Below are 24,965 nucleotides of genomic sequence, written 5' to 3' on the forward strand. Positions count from 1 at the left end.
TATTTAATGTAACATCCTCTTTTTTGTGTGTTAATACAAGTCAAGCAATTCTCTCATTGATGAAATATGAGTATAGGATTTAATATCTTCTATGAAGGTGAAGATCAAATTAAATTATTATGGTATCTCGAAAGGTAATTCAAGAAAAGTACCTTAAATTAGAATCTCCAATGCTTACTCAACTCACCTCTAGAGTTGTTTTTATACTTTATAAGCACATCGTTCTTATGTTTATTTGAGTGGCAAATTGCTTGACATCTCATTTAGCCAATGTAGCGAGATAATTTGGGAGGAATTTTAAAAATTGGAAGCATCCTCATTAACAATCGGGAGGGGCTTTTATTTATAAGACGAATGCTTTGAATAGATGGCATGGTAGAGGATTTTCCAATGAACCATGGGGATGTGTTTTCCCCAAAATACCTACATTTTTGGGATAGGTGGACTTGGAGGAAACATTCTCCAAAGCTCTTAGTTAGAAACTACAATCCTAAACAATTTTTTTTTTGTGAAAATGACATTCATAATGAGAGTTTGTGAGGTTTTGGAAGTCTTATTTGTGTTTGTTGGGAGGGGCTCTCTGCCCCTCGACCCCATCACATTGATGGAAATATTGTCATTGATATCGAAAATGATGATCAAGATAGCTGTAATTTATATGAATTGAATAATTATGATTTATATGTACAAGACATCTACATGAACATCTCCATGACTATATTAATGATCGGATCTGAAGATGTACTCATGTGCAAGATGACTATATTATGAATGGCATCAATTACACAAAGCAATGGTTTAATTCATCAATAATTAAATGATACGGATCAGTAATTAATGTTACTAATCCTAAACAACGACTTCAGAAAATGAAATAATGAACAGCGATTCCTAAGGCAGCGTTCATATCTGATCAAAGAATGAAATATGGTTCGATCTGATCATGCAGAATGGAAGACGTGTTGGTAAATAAACAAATATAATCCATCACAGCAGTTGATAAAAATAATCATAGTCAAAGGCAGCGATCAAGTATTCAAGAAGGTCGACTCAATATAGTTGATGAATATCTTTCATATGCAATGATTATATAAATAAAAGTAGCGATGATATTTGTTATGAGCAGCATTCAAAGTATAAGGCGGTCAGATACAAGAAGCGATAATAAAAAACAATACTACTTGATTCCACACCATAGTCTTGGCTGTTGACGGAAGGAAAACATGTCTACACGTAAAGGAATACATATTGGTGTGAAGCATATACGATTTCCTTAGTGTGGTACTTAATGATTTGCAAAACTTAGCAATTCGTAAGGATTAAAGAACAGAGACCAGACTTCAAAGAAAGACTGTTATTGTTTGCCGAGGATGTGAATAATATTCAAGCAACCGTCATATATTCATCATTCAATTATTGCAGTGAAGCTACAGGAGCCGACTCAAAATGAAAGATGAAGATTTTGTCAAGTATTAATGCTCGATCTGATTGAAAGAATAATGCCTAAACTGGGAGAGGGATAGAAGCGGCGATTATTGAAAGAACAGCAGTCATCTTTATGGATAATGTCTTAGCAATTTTATGCAGCGATCCCTTACTACAGAAGACAGCGACTTTATAACAGTATTTGTTTAAGCATTATAAGGTGGCAGTTTCGATGACATTAACATTTCAAAGGGGCACGATTCATTAATATTAATGAACTTTAGCCGTCACCTTGGAGTAATTAGAAACAATTCATACTATCTGTTTGAAAAGAATGCCTCCGTGGAAAAGACGCAAAGAATATTTGTTATTAATAACTAATTAGTTCGACGCCAAAAGCCACGATGATTAATATGTTAGTCCTTGAATAATGCAGCGGGCTGTCTCCATAAAGTGAGTTAAGGCAAACAAATAATTAATAAGAGGTACGATTATTGTATGATCTTGTTAAGAAATTAACTGTTTATAGCAGCAATCAGATGTGTTCTTAAAGGGTATGATTTCATAAGACTATTGATGATCAATCTGTGATTTAATCATGGAGTTAATGAAAGAAGACTAACAAAAACATCCACCGATTAGAATGATTCATTTTTGAAAGAAAAATAATTACTCATGGAAAGGTGCGATCCATTAAAGGAATGCAATTTTATTTCAAAAAGAAAAAGACTATGTTCAAAGGGTGCGATCTGTTCATTGTGATTGGTAGTTAGTTTATCAAGGGGTGTGATTTGTTATAGCTCTAAAAGACATGTTTTCAGAAAGAGGTATGTCCCCTCAAATAAGAATGAAGATACATATAGAGATCAAGTGTGAAAGAGAAGTGTGATGTGGAGTAGCGTGTAAGGTGAATTCTCTGTGAAAAAGTATTATGCGTGAACTGTGAAAATATAAAAAAAGAGAAGTGAGCTGTGGGAGTATATATGCAGATATAATTATTGAAGATCTATATTGAATGAAGGTTGAAAATAGTTATGATAAGATTTTAAGCAGATATAGAAAAGAGAAACATGAAGTATGATTCTGATTTATCTTGTTAAAGAGATTGAATTGTCCATCATCCGTTATTATAGCAATATTGTGAAGGTGGAAAATCAGATTTATGTTAAGTGGGTTGGTCCTCACAAAATTCAGATTTGAGAGTTGGTGCTTCGAGTGGGTTGGTTCTCACAAACAAACTTAGGGGTTGGTGCCTCTAGCAAGTTGGTGCCCACAACTATTGTAAAACAAGTAATTTATAAAAGCATGAATTTGCCGTGGTTTTCTCCCATAAGGGTTTCCACGTATATATATTGTGTTCTATTTGTGTTCATATTAGTTAAATCATATATGAATGTCGGTATGCAATGGATATGTTAATGAAATAAGTTATATACTTGTGATTGAAGTTGAAAGAGTTTAAATTGGTAAAATTTGTTGTTATACTAATTCGCCCCTCTGCCCCCTCTCAGTATAATCGTGTGCTCTTCAACCATATCGTGATAGGGAGTGTGTTAGAGGTGTTTCTCCTAGACCTTGCAAGGGGTACTGCCCCTTGATCATGTTAGGAGCTCAACGTCTAACCCTTGCAAGAGGTGCTACTTCTTGACCTCATTAGGGGCTCTACCCCAAGACATGTGCAAGGGGTGTTGCCTCTTGACCTTGTTGAGGGCTTAGCCCCAAATCCCCACCAGGGGCACTACTCCTTGACCCCAAACGTCCATAAACCATTCTTATCACTAATGCAATCATTGCCATGCTTTTTACGTTTATTATTTTAAACGTCGTTTTGTATCTTAAACATTGCCCACCATTGTTAATGTTTAAATTTCAATGCAACCATTTTTATGTTTTTAATATTTATTAGTGTAAAGTTTACATACTTTGGAAAATTTTCATTTACAATTCTTATATTTATTCCTTACACATCTTTTTATAGCTATTTTTTCAAGTACTATATGTATTTGTGCTACCCCCTTCTAGCCTGTCGTCGCCAAACTTAGGCTCTTGCTGCCCTTATCCCTAAAACTTGTCCTCCCCTCTTGAAATTTTTGAGGAACACTGAGATTTTTTACAAGGTCTTGGTTGGAGCAATGAGAAGTTGACACTTGCAAAATAGTTGAAATCATTGGAGATGAGTTTCTTAGTCCACTAACAACATTCTCTCTTACCTTCTAGAATATGTCTAGATAAGACTATCCTTTCTCTTGTTGCTCGCCCTCAGGTATATAAGCTTACAAATATTTGGAACATCTAATAATTAGAGTTTCTCTCTTTAGATTTGGATGAAGATCTAGGATTTCTAGAGAAAAGATTTAGAGATGACCATGTTAGATTGGTTCCCATTAATACAAGAAAAAAACAAGGGCCTTATTTCAAATCCCCTTATAAATTCAAAGAATTTCTTAATGATTTTTTATGTCGAATGCTTATTACACTCACATAATGGATGCACAAGCATGTGTTAATAAAAACTAGAAGCATTTAATTTGACATGTTTGTGACACTTAATGCATGCAAAGTAAAAAAAAAAGTTATTTATTTTCTCCTCTCAACTACCACTCACTTCGAGTCTAACTATTAATCAATTATATCTATCTCCATCATACAAACAATTAGCTTTGTATAATAATAATAATTAGTCTTAATAGATTTGTTTTTCTTTGTTGAAGAGTTTAATAGAAATATAAAAATATAGTAATATCTTAATAATAATTTAATATTGATAACAATATCATAATAGAATAATAATTTAATATTGATAACAATATCATAATAGAATAATGATTTAATATTAATTATAATATAATAATATAATGTTTTTCAAGTAGAACAACAAACAAATATCATATCTTTCAATGTAGAGTCCTCTGAAAAGGATCCATGATTGTAAAATGAAATCCTCTCTAGTCTCTTCACCCTCTCCACCTTTGGACTTACTACAATGCAATGAATTTATGAGTAGAAGTTTTAACATCAAAGAACCCTTGTAGCCCCACTTAGAGCTAATAAATTGATGATCAAGATGGGTATGTGTGATGACTTCCCTTCTAGTGTTAGTTTTGTTCTCGTTATAAACAACAATCTTGATCTATTCTATATAAGGATAAGTGGTTGTCATTTTCTGGAGCACCTACCTTGCTTTTCTCTCTTTCTATTAAGTAGACTCTTGTAAGTCTCACATGGAAACCCATAGACAAAAATCATAACAATGTTGATTTGTGAGGACTTGTCTTCTGGTCTTTGTTTAATCTCTAGTTAGACTATTTGTATTCACAATTTCCATCTTGTTTACTTTGAATTTTCATCTTGAAGGTGAGTATGCCATTTGATCCCGTGCCAAAACCATTCTAATTGAGGCCTGGCATTCCATTCTTAGTGTGATATATACTTTACAAAGGGATGATCATGCAAAGAAAAATTTACTTGTATAGTTAGTAAGGAGGAATTCATGAACCAAGATGTATTCAAGCAATTTTCATATTGCTTCCCCACTTACCTAAGAGGGAAATTGAAAATTTATCTTTGGGAATTAGTAAGTGCCAATTCATTTATCAATATAGTGCATACAAGGTTACATGTTAGATATGATTGTAAATTTTTAAGTTCAAGGTGATTCCATTTGGAGATGTAAGAAATCAAATTTAATTATTCATAAATATGTTTCTATTTCAATAAACAATCAATGTTTGTCACAATACATTATTCAAAATTGAAAGAGGAAGAATTACACATTCTTATATCTTTGTTGAGTACATTCTTATATTTTGTCTTATATTAGACTCAACTAAATGTGTTGTGTTAGGTTTTCTATGTTTTAAAACATGATATTGTAGATCTAGGTTAATCTATGGTAAAAAAAAATTAACTCCCTTTAGTATGCTAAGGGTTCATTTATCATTTATAGTTTGGCGAACTTAACATATCTTACACATTTTAGTGTTGTATCTTGAGGTTTGTGTTTCTATCTTATTATTTTAGATATATGTTGATTCATTTCATCAAATTATTTAAGATATAAATATAACCTATACTTCCAATGCTTTGATTTTCCTTGTATCTAGGGTTTGGATTTCACATATCCTTCCCTTTGTCCATTACTTATTGATTATTATTTATGTAAAAATGAAATTGAACACACCCTTGTCAACTAGTCATTCGTAGGATCCTAATACCACTTTATGTCACCTTGTGATATTTTTATCCTATTTGCCAACTTGAATTAAATAAATTATATTTATTTATTTAACTAATGTATTAAATCATTTAGCTAATTTAATTTATAAATCTTGTTTATTTAATCAATTTATACTTCCACATTAACCTTTTTCTATTAATTAATCGAATAATATTATTATTTGATTAATTATTGAGTGTCACATGACTAACTAAAACCTTGTCTAGATTCCTTGAACCTAAACACTTGTCACAATAATCAAACTTACTTTGCATTTATCTATCCATTTCATATTACATCTCCAAATCTCAACCATTCGATACACCCTAGCTCCACTTGATTTACTCTTTTGATTATGGAATGTGGTTGTTTATGAAACCAATAGCATGGCAATATAATTGTGATGATTAAAGATCAAGTGGATAAGCCAAGGGTATGTTGTCGATAGATTAAATAAAAAAATGCAACAACATAAGGCTATGGAGAAATAGATGATCAAATGGGATGTAAGGCATCTAATTATAGAATTTTCAATAGGGAAATCAAGGGTCTAGATGGATTGGTTAATGGATGGTTAAAATTGAATGAAGCTTAGGTTGTAGGTCAAAAGTTGTACAATCATGTGATAAGTGTCACATGAGGTGTAAGGTTAGATTTATGGTTTGACTAGAGCAACATCCTTATGTGGATGATTGAGATTTAGAGATGTAGTATTAAATGGATAGTGTTTAGGTTTAATAAATCTAGAAATGGTCTTAGTTAGTCATGCGACTCTCAATAATTAATTAAATAATAATATAATTATTTAATTAATTATTGAAGAAGTGTGATGTGGAAGGAAAAAATAATTAAATAAATAATAAATATTTATTTAATTAATGGCTTAGAGAAAGGTGAGATAAAGATAATAGGTAAATTAATTAAACATACAATAAATATTTAGTTAATTAATGTGTATGATAATGTGGGATAAATATGAAAGATAAATTAATTAAAGAAATAATAATTATTTATTTAATTAATGGCTTAGAACAAGGTAAGATAAAGGTAATACATGTAAATTAAATTAATAAATAATAAATGGCTAAGATAGGGTAAAGTCAAGTGTGGTTAGGTATAGACATATTTAGGTGTCTAAATATTTCTCATCTTTGAGCTGATGTTGCAAAAAAGGCAATTGATATCATTTCAAAGAAGGATAAAACATAGTGAGTAGGAAGGGATGAGGACTAGTGGCATGGTGCCCTAGTCATTGGATGGGAGTTAGGCATGCCCCTCTAAGAGGTCATGTGGGTTCAAAGAACATGGGTGTGCTCTCAAATTGATGAGAAGATTATAGGAAGAAAGATAAAATGACATGAGAGAAGATAGGGATGATGAAGATTTGTATGGAGAGGATGGGTGTATGATAATCATGTTGCAATGATATTATAAGCAACCTATATTTGATACTGTAGTTACTATTATGTTTGAGGTATAAGAAACCAAAGTAATGATATGCCAAGTGCATCATAAAAAAGGTCAAATGCAGTCATATTCCTTTTGACACCATGCTATGGAAGATCATGATGTCACTATGGCAATATGGTGCAAACAATATGATAAATATAAACAATGATAACACACACACGCAACAAGCAAGGATACAAAATAAAACAAAATAAAACAAGGATTGTGCTCTAGGTTAATGTAAAAAGCGATCAATCAAATGATTAGCAACCATGATAAGGATGACAAAATTAATGGTAAGAACAATGTGTATCCCAAGGATTGGTGTTGTTAGTAATATGGAAAACACCTGGATTGGGAAGGATACATCTGATGATGATAACCATATTAAAGTGGATAAATGGATTATCTATTAATTTGGATCAAAATCAATGGATTGGATTGCATGGATTAGGATTGATTACATTGGAAAAATTGGATAAGTGAATTGGATGGATGAAATAATGGATTTGATAAGATGAGATTGCATGAAAATGGAGGAGAAGATGATTTAGATAGAGGAATAGATAGGAACTAATGACAAGGGAGAACTAAGGCTTGATAAATGGATGAAAGAATGAAGGAATATCTTAGATAGGAGATAGATGGATTGAGTGGATGAATGTAAATGTGAGATAGGCAGATGGAGCTTCAAGGACTAAGCTGCAAAGGAAAAAACTTCACCACAATAGATGTAATGCAATCATGGATCTAGAAGATGCTAAATGATGCATGAGATCAAAGGATGAAGGGTAGTGCATATTTAGTAGGGAGTGTTGACTCCCTACTACAAGTAGATACAATGGTCTTACAATGGTGCGTAGAATGTAACAGTGTATGGATTGTATCAAATAGGGAGAGAGAAAGTATTAAAGGAAGGAACCAAGTGACCCTTTTCCATTGATGTTAAAAGGGACAAAAAAATTCCGATATGCTTCAAAAGGAGATATCACATAAAGGGGGAGAGTTAGACAGAGAATGGAGAGTTATTCATAGGGGGAGCATTTTGTTGTTGCCATCAATGAAAAAGGGAGAGTTTATCAAATATAGTGTTGTCATTAATGTCAAAGAGATTGAGTTATGTCAGAGTATTTGAGAACAATGAAGGACCGAGCCTAATAATGTTAGACAGCTCTCTTAATGTTATCGTTATGTATCACTATATATTATTCTTGATTGACTAGTGTGTTTGTGGATATTTGGAAGTGTTTGTGATAGGTTTCTAAGATCTATTTGTCATAGATAGTATTTACATTATATTGTATTATCATGGTTTTTGGTATCGCATTCTACCACAGTATAATATTTTTGTTTGTAGCTTGGAAGCTAAGTAAAGTTGCACATGAAGTATATTATAACTAGGTTTTAATATATTTGGTCAAGTATATAAAAAGTTAGAGATGACAGAGTGTTCACGGTACTGGTTCACTAACTATGTAGAAGGTTCTATTGGATGCATCAAAGGAAGGTAATGTGCTCTCACTAGAAAAAGTGCTTGAAGATTTTTTGGGGAACAATTGAGTTTATATTGGGAAATACACAATGTTTCCTTACTTTTAATGTAACGTGTTTTCTTTAGGATTGAGCCAACTACACTTTTCATATTGTTTGAACTAAGGGAATTATGCTTGGCCAACTTGTAGGCACTATAATTAGTTTCTAGGCTGATATGAAGATGTAATTAGTGAATTGAAACACATATAAAAAGTTTGTCAATTCCATTCCAATGGGTAGTATTTGTGTAAGTTGTATATTCAATAAAGAGAAGTATATATATTGTGAAGTGTGTGAACTAAAATGCATATCCTATACACATTGTGAGAGTGTTCTGAAGCAAATCAGATGAGTTAGATGATGAAGGTTGAGTATGAAAGGTCTTTGAGGTTGGTCCTCATTTTTTGAGTTGATGATCAATTACTTGGATTAGGGGATTGATGTATCATGTAGTTAGTGTTGCAAATAATATTAGGGATTAGTGTCTCCTTAGATTGAAATTGTTGTGGCTTGGTGCATGAAAAACCATTGTAAGTTCTTTATTATTTTGTGAGGTTGGATTTGAGTGATGGACAAGTAAATAGATTTTCTCAATTTGATTTTTTCCTTCAGAGTTTTCACGTAAATATGGTGTTCTTTGGTGTTAATGTGTGAATATGCTTATCTCTTACATAGTCGTCTTGATGATATTATGAGATGTGGTAATGGTTTTAATGTTGCATTAATTTTTAAATTAAAATTAGCATATACAGATTCACCCCTCTCAGTATATCTCTATGCATACCAATTGGTGTCAGAGCTAAGTTCCTTGGAGAAGCTTAACAACTTGAGGCAAATTCAGGATGGTCCACACTATTGTTCAAGAAGGTATTTATTCAAACAAGGCACCACAATTTGATGGCTCCAATCATACGTTTTGGGTTGTAAGGATGGAATCCTATCTAATGGCTTTAGAGTTTGATGTTTGATAGGAAATTGCATGTGGTTATGAGATTCCAAAAAATCCTCCAAGATATTAGGCTACAAAAAAAGCTTGCGAGAATAATTCTATGGCAAGAAATGCTCTTTTATGGATTATCTAACTCTGAGTTTGTTTAAATAATGTATTGAAGGACTGTAAAGGAATTTTGGGATAATTTGCATAATATCTACAAAGGAGATGAATAAACTCAAGTAGGTAAAGCTCTAGAACTACCAAGGTCAGTTTGAGAGTCTAAAGATGAAGGAACAAGATAATTTCATTGCATTCCTACTCCATGTTGATGAAATTGTTAACACCATTACAGGGCTTGGTGAAGAAATGAAAGAAGTAGTAATTGTGAAAAAGGTACTCAGATCCCTTCCCCTAATGTTTGATTTAAAAGTTTCTATAATTGAAGAAGCTAAAGATCTAAACACTTTTACTATGGATGAATTACATGGAATGCTAACTACATATGAGATGAAAATTGTGAATGATAAATCTTTAAGAAAAGAGGCAGTTTCAAGGCATTTAAGAAAATTGAAGAGTTTGATTCTAGTGATGATTAATATTTGGAAGAGGCTAACTTTGTAGGGAAGTTGCAAAGAGGTTTTGAAAAATACAAAGGTAATTTAGCCTTCAAATGTTTCAGTTGTGGTGAAGTAGGTCATTTTTCGGGTAAGTGTCCCTATAGGGGAAGCAATGATGAAGAAAAAAAATACAAATCCTATCAAAAGAACTATAAGAAGTCAAAGCCTAAGAAGAAAAAAATTTAGAATGAAAAGAAAAATATATATTTTAAACAAGATAGCTACTCGTTCTATAAGTATGATCAATATACCTCCTGAAGTGAGTGTGACGAAGAATCCCTATTCATGGCAATGGAAACCTTAGACTTCGGTGCACAAAATGTGAATTCCAGAGATGAAGAAGAAGTGGATTTTGAGGAAGAAATATATTGTGTTGTCAAGGAAATCAAGAGATAGTTTAAGAAAATAATGACAAGGGACATTAAAGCCAAAGATAAACTAACACAAAGTCTTGAAAAATTTGAAAAGCTAATCATAGATTTAAAAATTCAATTAGAAACAAAAAAGATAGAAGATGGCATGATGGGAATATTATGTTGGATATTAGAGTTGTTAGGATATGTTGTTGTCATTGATGTCAACATATTTATGTGTTGTAGAGAATTGGTTGTTGCAAAGAGTTGGTTTTCGTGGTCTAGTGCAGATGTGTTGATGCAATTTATTGGGTTTTGAGATGCTTATCTGTAGTTGATTCAGTATGATTTTCATGATTCTATGTAGTGATTTGGTCAAGTTATGTGATCCCGTATGGTGACTGCTTTTTCAGTATTATGTGTTGCAGAATGGTGGTATTTGATTAATATTGCTCAAGAATGATTATATCTTGAGTTGCGGATTTTGGAGAATGTTTGGGATGTCCATGTGTATCCTTTGATCAGATGGATCATGATTTAGAACTTCACAAGCATATATTTCAGTTTGTTAGTCGGTGTTCTTGGGCTCCGGTGATGGTGTTAATGATGAATCTTATGATTTGAGTTGTTGCAGTGATTGCGGTGGAATTCACGATGCTTGTTGATGTTCTTTGATTGTGTACTATGCATTTTGGTGGTCCACACTGATCGTGGTGCGTGTTAATGAAGGGGTAAGTGCATTAAGATGGTGTGCAAAAAGGGGTGTATAAGTGAATACCTTTTTTTTTTCTTCTGAAATCAGGTAAACCTGAACTTGGAGGAGAAAGTTGAGAGCCATCCACTCAAGATATGAAGATACTCAAAGAACAAAAATTGTAGTACTTTGAATCTAGTTTCCAAACTACTAATTTTTTTCAAAATTGGATAAGATTAAGGGGGTCAAATCCTTCGTGCACGAAAAATGGACCTTGATTTTTTTTGAAAAAATATAATAGTGTCTGATGTGCGCTTCAAAAAAGTCATAGTTAGATTTAGTATTTTGACAAATTCTTTGGCAGAAAGATAGTTAAGGGTGAGCACTAGAAGTTGTATATTTTTTTGTTGAGTTTTTTTTTTAATGGTTTTTCCAATCGAGCACATCCTGAAAATCAGGTACCTGTTCGTGTGCGAAGCATAACTTGCACCAAAACAATCGAAAATATTGTAAAGAATCAAGTGCACTACAATAATATATAAAGTTTTTAAAAATTTGGATAAGTATATTAAAAGTTATTAAAAAAATGGTACACATATGTCTCTGACAACTATGGAGACACTGGTAAAAGAAATTCAATAATAGTATGTTATTGTTGTTCAAATTTAAAACAAATTATATGGCTAGAAAGCTCAGAAGATGGGTAAAAATATGGTGGCGATTTTAGAAATACCCACTTGATAAAGTGTAAACCTAATGATGAGAAAGTCGAGAAACCAAGTTGATAAAACAAAACACGTCAAAAAGGAGGGAAATGAAGGGAAATCAAACTTCCAACCCACAACTTTGTCATCTAGGCCTATTCACAAGCCTAAACAGTCAAAATCGCGTATGGGATCCCTGTACTATAAACAACGCGTACGGGGTATTTTAAAACAAAATCATGTACGATATTTCTTTACAATAAGAAGCGCGTACACAATGTTAAATCTAGAAAAGCGCATACGCACTTCTGCCTATGTTTACAATGTGGGTGTGTGCATACATATATGTATACATGTATAATATGTAAAATATGATATTTCATGTATATATGTATATATAATGTGTATACATATAATATATATTATATATATGTATATAATATATATAATAATAATATATAATATATTATGTATATATACACCCACATATGTGTATTTCCTTTTGATTATTTGTGTATTATATGTATATGTGTATGTATGTATATTGATATATATTATCTTTTGATATCTTATTGTACTAGATTGTATTCCTCTCTCTCTCTCTATCACTCTCTCTCAAGACCCCACATAACACCTAATGACCTCTTCGGACCATGTATGATATTTCAAGGGGTCAAATGGTGTCTTAAGGGGTCATATGGTGTTGTAACACATGTGTGGCTCAATTAGGACCCCACGTGACCCCTAATGACATCATGTGACATGTCTTCCTCTCTCCCCATCTCCCTTTGTCCCTTTTCTTTCCCTCTTGCTCCCTTCGTCCCTTCCTCCCCCATCTCTCTTTCTCTCTCTCTGGAACCCACATAACACAACATGACCCTTTAGGAGCATATGATGTCCTAAAGGGTCATACGGTGTCCCGAGGTGGCAAGCTGAACCTTTTTTACAATATAAAAAGTAGTGCCAATACTGCTTACAAAATTTGATACCTAAGGGGTCATACCGTGTCCTAAGGTGTCATAGTACATCATATGACCCCTTAGAACACCATACAACCCATAACGACACCATATGGTGTATTAAGTGGTCATATGGTGTCTTAAAGGGTGGTAGGACACAATATGACCCCTAAGGACACATTACATGACCCATGAATTCACCTCCAGTGAAATTTAATTCCTTTTGTGAAGAGAATGGAATCTGGAGACAGTTATCTGCTCCTACAACCCCTCAACAAAATGAAGTTGTTGAAAGGAAGAACATAACAGTTTTGGATTCTGCTAGAACCATGATGATTAAACAGAATGTTCCGCATATCTACTAGAGAGACTTGTTGTTAGCACTGCTATATACACATTCAACCAAGTGCATATAAAAGGTGATTTCGGTAAGACCCCTTATGAGCTATGGTAACGATCATGTTCCTACAATTAGATATTTCAAAATCTTTGGAAGAAAATGTTATATCAAAAGAGATGAGGATATAGCAAAAAGTGATGCAAGATGTGATGAAGGAATCTTTTTGGGTTATTCTACTAAGAGAAAAGCGTACCAGTGTTACAACAAGAGACTGAGAAAGATAGTAGAAAGTGTAAATGTGAAGGTATATGAGAATCATGGGAAGCAAATCAAAGCATGCAGATATGAGTCTGATGATCAGGATGTTACTACAAAGCAAGTGCAGAATGAGAGCATGAAGCAGAGTGATCCGATAGAGGTAGAGATAGGGAACGTTGATGTTGTTGCCGGTGAAGAAGTTCAAGGGCCTGAAAATCAAAATAATCAGAAGACCCCGAGGTATGTAAAACTAAATCATTCAAAGAATCGGATTATTGGCGATCATAATAAATGTGTGATGACTAAGAGAAGAATTGTTGTTGAAGAGACATGTTTGATTTCTAAAATTGAGCCTAAAGATGTTGTTGAATCTTGTAAAGATGAGAATTGGGTAAAAGCTATGGAAAAAGAGCTAGATCAGATTGAAAAGAACAAAACATGGGAACTTGTTCTGAGACCTAAGGACACGAATGTAATTGGTACTAAATGGGTGTTCCAGAATAAGCTGAATGAAGTTGGATAAGTTGTCAGAAACAAAGCAAGATTGGTATGTAAGGGATATTCACAAATGGAAGGTATTAATTTTGAGGTATCTTTTGCTCCAGTAGCTAGAATTGAAGTTGTTAGACTATTTCTTGCATATGCCGCTCATAAGAAATTCAAGGTATATCAGATGGGTTTTGAATGGTGAGTTGGAAGAGGAAGTCTATATTGAGCAACCAGATAGATTTTCATTGACAGATGAAGAATACATGGTTTGCAGATTGAAGAAAGCATTGTATGGTCTTAAACAAGCCCCTAGAGCTTGGTATGCTAGATTGGATATGTATTTGATGAAGTTGGGATTTTATAAAAGGTACGAATGATAGTAATTTATACTTCAAGGTTGATAATGATAACATTATGAGAGCGAGTGTGGAGCGAAAAGAAGCGGGAGTCCCAATTTTTAAATTGGGAAATGGCGGAATCCCTGGGAATAGCGGATTTCTTGGAGATTGCAGTTTTTCTGGGATAGGAACTGGCGATCAGGTAGGGGTCAGGCACCTCAAGGGTCAGAAGAGGACAAGGAAAAAGCAAAACTGGGAGAGGAAAAAGATTCAAACCCCAAGGACCCATACGATAGAGGTAAAGGAAAAAAATGGTCTTCGCTCTTTGGAGTGAAACCGCTGGTTAAATCTGGGCTCTTAGAAGTATCAAACATTTCAGACCCTGCCTCTGGACAGTTTGCTATTTCTGTTTCGGACAAAGTGGTTGATATGACTGTTGATGGCCTTTCTATGACATTAGTAGGACGATTCTCTGGCTTTAGGCCTAACATTGATGATGTTAGGAATTTCATAAGGAGAAAATGGTTTGTTAAAGGACAAGTGGAAGTGGCAGTGCTGCCTAGAGGGTTTTTTACCTTCGCACTCAACCCTGAAGAAGACATGAAAAAATCTCTCTGCGAAGGCCCTTGGATGTTTGGCAAATCATCCCTAGCTCTTTAGAAATGGGCCCCGAATCTCGTCCTTGACGAATCCTTCTTTGTTTCTGCGCCAGTCTGGATGCGCCTCGCAGGTCTTCTGTTGGAACACTGGAATGAGGAAGTTTTCAAGGGCATTGCAAAATCCTTTGGAGAACTCTTGTCGATCGACTCGATGACGGTGGCTAAATCAAGGTTAGTCTTTTCTCGCATCTGCGTAAATGTTAATCAAATGACAGATATGCCTCAATCCTGTTTCCATTGCAAAAAATTGGGGCATTGGGCCAAATCATGTCCGCTCAAGAAAAACAAGGAAAACAAGACTGATAGCAACAACAAGAACAAAAAGATTTGGCAAATGATAAACAAAAAAGGAGACTTGTCAACAACTGAGTGTAACCAAAATAAGGATATAACAGATCTTATGAATGAAGCCAAGAGGAATGGCAGTAGCAGTAATGACCAACAAGATTGTGTTTGCTCCAATGACCAATCAAAGAGCGCTAAAGAAGCAGAGCAAGGAATTGAGTTGAACAACAAAAAAAACCCAGAGGACCAGGAGACTGGATCTGTTAGTCAAGAGAAGGAAGAATCCATTCTAGATAGGAGGTTGGATCAATGAGTCAGGAGAAGGAAGAGACCATTCCAGCCTTTTCACTCTCAAAACCAGTTGAGGAAAATTTTAATGAAGCTCAAGACCCTTCTGATACTGAGCTCTTACTGCTTTTAACCAATGGTAGCCCAAAGCCTTTCCTCTGTAAAACCCCTTCTCAAAGTATGGATTTGCTGGATGGGAACCTTTGGATATTTAGATCAAGAGAAGGAAAATCGAACAAGGAGGAACTCAATGGAGGAATCTCAACTAGAAGCAAGATCAAGAAAAAGGCAGATGTTGGAAGTCAGAACAAAAAGCAGGGAAGGCCATCCCTAAAACATCAAAGGGAACAGGAAAGCTAGAAGAACCGTGCTGATGGAACACAATGTTCCATTGAGTCAGCCCTCTCCCCAGTTAAAGTATGAAGATAATATCCTAGAATATCAGAGGGCTGAACGCCCCTCATAAGCAGGATGTGTTACGGAACATCATCAAAGATCATAAACCGGATGTGGTCCTTGTTTAGGAAACCAAGATGTCTAAAGAAAAAGTTGAAAAGATTAGAATTTTTAAAGAAAATGGAGTCATAGGATCTAACTCGGAGGGAGCTTCTGGAGGAACTGCGATTTTTTGGAACCAAAAAACCATTACTGGAAAGGAAATCATCCCTGCTTCTAATAGGATCTCTGTTCAATCTGAGCATATTAAGGACAACTTTATTTGGGTGGTAACTAATGTCTATGCGCCTAATACCAAATCCGGGAGAGCTAAATATTGGAAAAGCCTCGCAGCTGACAGACTCCAGTTTGCTGATCAAAGCTGGATTATTATGGGAGACTTTAATACCCCGCTCAAAGATGATGAGAAGATGGGAGGTATCCCTTTACAACTTGATGGGAAACAAGACCTTATGGACTTCATTAACGACCAAGCTCTCATTGGTGTGGATCTCTGGGGCATCAATTTCACCTGGACCAATAGAAGAACTGGAGTTAATCTGATTCAAGTCAAGCTTGATCGATCTTTAATTTCTCTTGACTGGCTTTCTAAGTATAGTTATTCCCTTGCTTCTGTTATCAAAATTGGTTTAGACCATTACCCCATCTCCTTTACTGCCAATTCTTTTTCGGCAAAGAGAAATTTCCCTTTCAGATTTGAAAAAGCTTGTCTCTCCCATCCTTCTCTGGAAGCTTGCATTGCTAAATGATGGAACTCTGAAGTGGAGGGTAAGGCTCTTTTTAGAATTGCCAAAAGGTTCAACATCATAAAAGCCAAAATTAAAACCCGAAACAAAGAGATTTTTGGGGACATATTCAAGAAAAAAATTCAAGTCAAAGATGAAATAAAGTATGTTCAAGATAGAATCCAAGAGGTGGGGTTGACTGAAGATCTTAGGATGGTTGAAAATGATCTTTTATCTAAATACCACTCCATCATTTCTAATGAAGAGACTTTCTGGAGACAAAGATCAAGAGCCTTGTTCCTGAAGGAAGGTGATAAAAATACCCGTTTCTTTCACCTAACTGCTCTTAAGCATAGGGCAGCCAACATAATATCCAGACTAAATTGCAATAAAGGCATCCTAACTGAGGACTGCAACATTAGGAAGGAAGCTCTCAAGCATTTCAGCACCCTGTTGGGTGATGTGGATAACCTGGATTTCAGCAAGCAAAACACCCTTTTACAAGCTATCCCTCCTATCCTGTCGGAAGATGACAACCACCTTTTATCCCGTATTCCCTCTAATCTGGAAATCAGAAAAGTGGTTTTCTCCTTTCAGGGTGATAAATCCCCTAGTCTAGATGGCTTCCCCATGTTTTTCTTCCAAAATTTATGGCACATAGTGGAGGCTGACATATGCAATGGTGTTAAGGAATTCTTTGGCTCCAGAAGACTTCTTAAGGAACTGAACGCTACCTTCATTGTCCTTATCCCAAAGATCCCCGGAGCTGATTCTCTTAACAAGTTTAGACCAATCAACTTGTGTAACTCTGTCTACAAGATCTTATCCAAGGTTCTGACTTCCAGGTTATTGGAAATTCTTCCAAGGATTATATTTGTCCAGCAGAATGGCTTTGTCCCCGGAAGACAGATTTTGGACTCCTTTATTTCCGTTCATGAAAATATCCACTCCCTGAAAGCGGCGAATAACCAAGGATTCTTCCTAAAGTTAGACATGGCTAAAGCTTTTGATAGAGTGAACTGGCAGTTTCTCCTTAGGATCAAGAAACCATTTGGTTTTGGTGACAAAGTTATTCAGCTCTGCTCTCAACTCATGGAAACTTCCTCCTCTGCTGTTATTGTCAATGGCTCCCCATCCAGTTTCTTCAAAAGGTCTAGAGATCTTAGATAGGGGGACCCCATATCCCCTATCATGTTCACCATTCTTGCTGAATGCCTAGGTAGATTCATCCTTAAAAATGTGGAAGATGGAAATCTTAAGGGTCTGAAACCTTCTTCACCCAATGTTGTCTGCTCTCATGAACAATTCGCTAATGACTCTATTACCATAGGGGAAGCCACCATCTTGGAAGCTAAAAATATGAAGATTATTCTGAATACTTATGAATCTACCTTTGGCCAAAAAATCAATTGGGATAAAAGTTTTTGTTTTTCATCAATACCCTGGTCCAAAGGCAACTAAGGATTGGCAGGATTACTTGGCTGCAACATCTCTGAGTTCCCCTCTACCTATTTGGGGCTTCCTCTGTGCCTCAAGCATGAGGTCTGGAACAAGCTAATTGATAGAACTAACTTGAAACTTGCTGGTTGGAAAGGGGCTGTCCTAAGTCAAGCAGGTAACATCACTCTGCTCAAAGCCACTCTCCAAAATCTTCCTATGTATGCTCTTAGCTTGTTCAAAATCCCCTCTAAGTTTGCGGAAGCCATTGAAAGAATCCAAAAAAAGTTCCTTTTGTCGAGAGTGGAAGTTAAAAACAGAATTCCCCTTATTGCCTGGAATAAAATTTGTTCCCCTAAGGTCTCAGGTGGGCTGGGCTTAAGGAACATTGGTTCTATGAATAAAGCTTTATTAGCCAAACAAATATGGAGATTCAAAGGAGAGGAAAGAGAATGAAACTCTATCTGGAAAAACAAATATCTCTATATGCAACCTTCTGAGGAAGAATTCTTTGACAACTCTTTTAATGTTGAAGGATCCGCCATATGGAATGTTGTGCAATCAGCTAAAAGTTGAGCTGCTGCTGGCAGAACTTGGAACCTTGGGGATGGGAGGAGAATAAGATTTTGGGAAGATAGATGGATCCTGGATAAACCTCTGGAGGAAATCCCAATTCTTAAAGATTGGAAAGACCGATTCAAAAGCAGGTGTGGTGAAATGGTAAGAGATTACTGGAGAAATAGGAACTAGATTGATTTTAGCCAGCAGTGTCCGGGACTCAAGTTCCTTCAAATTGCTCTCTCTACTAAAATCCCTAGAGACAACAAAGATGACAGATTGATATGGAGGAAAACTCTGAATGGGAAATACTATGTTTCCTCCGCTGTGGCTATCCACAATGTCCCAGTGGAAGAAATTCCCATATGGGCTAAAGTCTGGAACAAGAAGTTAGTTCCTAAGGTTAACATCTTCTTCTAGATTTTCATCCAAAATAAGGTTTTAACCCTGGACAATCTCCATAAAAGAGGTATTACTTTTCCTAATAGGTGTTCTCTTTGCTGCAGGGAAGAAGAGACAGCTTGCCATATTCTCAATCAATGCACTTTTAGCCACGATATCTGGAAAATCATCCTTACCAGGTGGAACCTGAGCTGGGTCTTCCCGAACTCTCTTGGTGACACTTGGCTTCAATGGCATTGCCCTAATTCTAATCCCAAAATTGTGGAGACTAGAAACTTACTCTGTCGATTGTTATCTGACATATCTAGAAAGAGCGCAACAATAGGATTTTTAGGGATAAAAGGGCTATTCCTGAAGTGGTTACAGATAAAATATTTAGGAGTATTTTTGAAAGCCTCTACTGCACTGATCAGGGACCTACTGCTAAAGATGATTTTAAAGATAGATGGAACCTTTCTACCACTACTGCTAACAAGGAGACTGGAAGAGAAGGTCTAGTCTGGTGTTTTCCCCCGTAGGGATAGATTAAGGCTAACTTTGATGGGGCTTCTAAAGAGAACCCGGGTAAAGCTGGATATGGGGGCATTGTCAAGAATTTTGCTGGAAGTTGTCTTAAGGCGGTGGCGGGTCCTCTGGGGAATCAAACTAGCCATTTTGCTGAAGCCTCTATCGCCTTGAATACCTTAATTATAGCCAAAAATCTAAATTATGATAAAATATGGCTCGAGGGAGATTCACTTAATATTATTAAGTGCTTAAAGGGGGAATCAGAGCCTTCCTGGTCTATTGAAAATATCATCATGAAAGCTAGAGAGATCATTGCCAGTTTCAAAGAAATTATTATTCAACATGCCTTCAGAGAGAAAAATAGTGTTGCGGATTGTTTAGTGAATACTGGAGTTAACTCTGACTCTCAAATGATTTGGCATAAAGAGGATCTCAATTTAAATATCAAAGAGCTCCTTAGAAAGGACCGTTATATGGGGAGAGAAGGACAATTCAATCATGACAAGTAAAAAGCATCATTCATGCCTAGCTGGAAAGGCCATCATTACTTGGCATTGCGGCAGAGCTTCTATTATCTCTAATAAATCACTGCACACTTTGTGGGTTACTCAGTTCGAAAACTTGAGCAACTTAGGGAAAGCAGGTTATAATTTGCAAAGAAACAGTGCAGATAGCCCGCATTCGAAGATGGGAGGAGACCTAAGGCGGGAAGAACCAGACAACATGGCGACGTGGAAAGCGATGCCAAAAGTCTGGGCGAAATTGGAGAAGGGCTCTCTTACCAGCTTCATGGAGAAGCTTGAGGACTATGAAAAAGGTAGGGTTAACTTAGCCATTTCCAAGATTTCCGAAAACTGGTCTAATGGCTCTTTTAAACTTTATGGTGTTAAATTTAAACTAGACGCTGGGCTCATTTCCACTGTGACTAGAATGCCCCACACTGGGCTTAATTTATTCTGAGACCTCAAAGTCTCCAACAATGCGGTTAACTTGTTCCCTTAGAAAGAGAAAGAGAGAGCTAAAATTGGCAAGGCTACCGGGGGCTACTACGAAGCTGCAAACATCAAGAAGTTGTGGGGTTGGGTTCTGAACGCAATTATGGAGTACATCATGATTGAAGGTCATTTCTCCAGGGCCCACACCTACCACTTCGTGCTCTTAAACCATTTTAGACATGACAAAAAGGTTTCCCTACCCTACTACCTTTTTCGGTCACTCTTTAGGTCCCTCAACAAACACAGGACCAACCCTTCCAGCTCGATTCTCCACTACGGGCTTTTGCTGCTCATCTACGAGCATTACAAAACCATTGCCTTGCTAGAAAATAAGAGGATTTTCACCTCTCCAGGCAAGAGAAGGATGGAAGAGGGAGAAACTAGCAAGGAGAAGGCGTCCTCTAGCAAAAAAGGGAAAAGTGTCCCTGGGTTGGAAACAAAGGACATTGTTAAGGAAAGTAGCGGAGTGGAGACGGACGACTCCACTGGTGAAGACAACTAGAAAGATGAGGAGCTGGGTAACGAGGAAGAAAGTGGCGATTATGAGCCTGGCCAAGAAAGCCCTATCCCTAGCGATTGCCTTGGTAAGGACAACAACCATCTGATGGAAGAAGTTGATCCCAAGGATAATGAGTAAACCAGAGTGAATTCTGAGAAGGAAATGAACAAAAACTCTGAGAAGGACCTAACTAAGGATAGGGATAGCGAGGACAAGGAAAGTGTTGGTAAAGGGCTTATCCTTGATAACCTCAAGAAGCTCTCTAAGGCTAGAATGGATTTCGATAGATGGACATACGAGACCCTAAAAACCTGGAAAAGAAAGGGATAAATACGAATGAAAAGAGGGAGGATGAAAACAAAGAGCAAATTAATTGGAAGCAGGAAATGGAGAATAAGGTAAAATCGCTAGAAGAGGGAAAAGAAGCGATGAAAAATATGATGGGAGTTATCCCAAGTATCCTCTCTGCTGTCACCAAAAACTTGGAGGACATTGCCAAGGTCTTTGCTCACTCCTACACTCCTAAACTGGTCGTGGATCTTGAACTAGAGGAAGAGACCACCCAAATTGGCAGCGGGGATGCTACTCCGGTGGGCGACACTGCGAAGAGAACCAGGGCTGGTATCAAGAAAGTTGTGGTGGCCTCAGCAAAGGACCCCCCAAACTTCAAAGACAACATCAAGGAGTTGTATGAAATCAACAACACCCTGGCTAAAGCCTTGGAAAAAATCTGATTGTTGGAAGGCCTGCTGGCTTTTTGGGGCTTTTTTGGGTTTTCTTCGGTTTTCCGCTGGTTTTTTGTGGTTCTGTTAATTTCTGTTTCTCGTAGTTTTGCTGTTTAAAATCTTCTTATAAAGGGTTTCAGGGCCCCTTCAAAACCTGCTTTTTCCTTAATCAAAACATTTTGATTGTTGAAGTCTTTGTTGATGACATTATTTTTGGAGGAGATGATGATTTGAGTAAGAAGTTTGTTGTTGATATGCAAAAAGAATCTAAGATGTCTATGATAGGTGAGATGAAGTTCTTTTTGGGATTGCAAATTTCAGAGATTGATAAAGGCATTTTAATATCTCAATCTAAGTATGTGAAGGAATTGTTGAAGAAGTTTGGCTTAGATGATTCGAAACCTATTGGAACCCCTATGGTGACTGGAAGCAAGTTGTCAAAAGATGATGAATCTTGGAAGGCTAACCAAACCTTGTATAGATATATGATTGGTGGAATGCTTTTTTTGATTCGGACTAGGTTTGATATTATGAATGTTGTATGCCTTGTTTGTAGATTTCAAGTTGATCTCAAGGAAAGTCATGTTACTGCTGTGAAGAGGATATTCAGATACTTGAAGGGAATAGTAGATTATGGTTTGTGGTATTCGAAAAAAGATGATTTCACTTTGAATGCTTTTACTGATGTTGATGATTAGAAGAGCACTACCGGTGGAGCATTCTTTTTGGGAAAGAAGTTGGTTGGCTGGACAAGTAAAAAGCAAGATTTTTTTTCCTTATCTTCTGCAAAAGCTGAATACATTGCTTCTGCTACCAACTGTACTCAGGTACTTTGGATGAAGCAGATGCTGAAGGATATTAGAGTTGTTTATCATGAGCTTACTATTATTTATTGTGACAATTATAGCGCTATCAATATGTCTAATAGTCCAGTGTCGCATTCTAAGACCAAGCGTATATCAATCAAGTTTCATTTTCTAAGAGAGGAAGTAAGTGATAAGGAAGTCAAACTGGAGTATGTATATACTAAGGAATAGATTGCAAATATCTTCACTAAGCCTTTGCTTGTAGAGACATTTGTATATCTGAGAGATAAGTTAGGAGTGATTGCCCCTTCTACTGTGAAGTAAATGTATTGGGTTGCATTGATTCGGTGGAATTCCTTGTCTTATTTTGTTATACGAATTAATGAGTTGGTGATGCTGCTCTGGAGGAGTAATCAATATGTTGTTCATTTGATCTGATTTGTGAGTTTATCCTAAGGGGGAGTGATTTTCCTTTTTAGAGGAAGAGATGCATGAGAATAATGATTTGTTTGTGTGTTTGGCATTGCTGTCAAAGGGGGAGAAGAGCATGTGAAAAACCTTGAAGTGTTTTTTGAGTTATCTGTCTAAGGGGGCGCTGATCGGACTTATTTTTAGGGAGATTGTTGGATGTTGTTTTCTTTCTTTGCATTGATTGTTTTTCACATTCATATTTTTCCATCAATTCCAAAGGGGGGGATTTTTGGATATTAGAGTGATTGGGATATGTTGTTGTCATTGGTGTCAACATATTCTTGTGTTGCAGAGAATTGGTTGTTGTAGAGTTGGTTTTGGTGGTCTAGTGCAGATATGTTGATATGGTTTAATGGGTTTTGAGATGCTTTTCTTTAGCTGATTCATTATGATTTTCATGATGCTATGTAGTGATTTGGTTGAGTTATGCGATCCAGTATGGTGACTAGTTTTTCAGTATTTTATGTTACAAAATGGTGGTATTTGATTAATATTGCTCTGGAATGATTATATATTGAGTTGCATATTTTGGAGAATGTTTGGGACGTCCATGTGTGTCCTCTGATTGGATGGTTCATTATTTAGAACTTTGCAAGTGTATATTTCAGTTTGTCAGTTGGTGTTCTTGGGCTTTGGTGATGGTGTTAATGATGAATCTTATGATCTGAGTTGTTGTGGTGATTTCAATGGAATTCGCAATGCTTGTTGATGTTTTGATCGTGTACTATGAGTTTTGGTGGTTTGCATTGATCGTGGTGCACGTTAATGAAGATCTTATTGGTCTGGTGTTATTCTTCATGTTATGCAACATATTCGGTGGTGTAGTGTGTTACAGATGATCTTGGCAAATTATTTGATGGTTTTTTGTGTTCAAGGATTCATTTTGGGTCCATGCTATGTCCTTGCCAACATTGTATTGGTCCAATTATGGATTTATGTATCATGTGATGTAATTTTGTAATTAGGTCTTATATGTTGAGAGGACCTTAATGGTAAGGTTGATAATTGTATAAATAGGTGATGTAATCATGTTAGTTGTGTGTTTGCGGTTGTGTTTATGATTTGAGAGGTTATTGTATGTGCGAACAAGTGAATCTATCATTCGTTAGTGTGGAAGAGCAAAGAAGAATTATTGTGCAGACAATGAGCTTAACCAGAACTATAATCAGGCATTTGGAGATGTTATTCTTTCAGTTCGTGTAATCTAGATTGTTGTCCAAACTTTGTAAGGCAGTGAGACTTCCCAAGGTTGTAGCCCTTTGTTGTTTTAAGCGGTGAGCTCTAGGTTGTGCACCTAAATGCATGTGCATTCCCCATTGTAATATTTACACATACTACTATAGAGTATCATCTTATTGTGGATAGGTTCCCATAGTCGTTTTTCCCTTAATCGGGTTTTCCACGTCAAAAATCTAAGTGTTATGTGTGTTGTTGACGTGGTGATTGTTTATGTTATTTCTTTCATGATCAGATGTGTAATTGAGGTTAATTTGTGTTAAGTTTGGTGAAAACTGATTCACCCCACCTCTCTTAGTTTTCTTGCATTGTTGTTGCCCTGCTGCCAACATATTAAAGGACAGAGAGAAATATTGTGAAAATATTGAAGTAGAATTGGTATCCTTGAGAAAGAATTTGGGGAAAGCAAACTATCAGTTGAGAAAAATTTGGAGTTTGAAAAAGGTGTTAAGATTCTACATGGGATCATAAATAGTCAAAGATAACCGCATATCAAGATTGGTATTAGATTCAATGAAGAAAACTGTATCGGATTGTGATAGGATCTAGATGAGAATGGCTTTGGAAGTTCAAGATTTTATCAATCTAAAGTGACTGAGAATAGCAA

Source organism: Cryptomeria japonica, chromosome 3, assembly GCF_030272615.1.
Source record: "Cryptomeria japonica chromosome 3, Sugi_1.0, whole genome shotgun sequence".
NCBI classification, from domain to species: domain Eukaryota; kingdom Viridiplantae; phylum Streptophyta; class Pinopsida; order Cupressales; family Cupressaceae; genus Cryptomeria; species Cryptomeria japonica.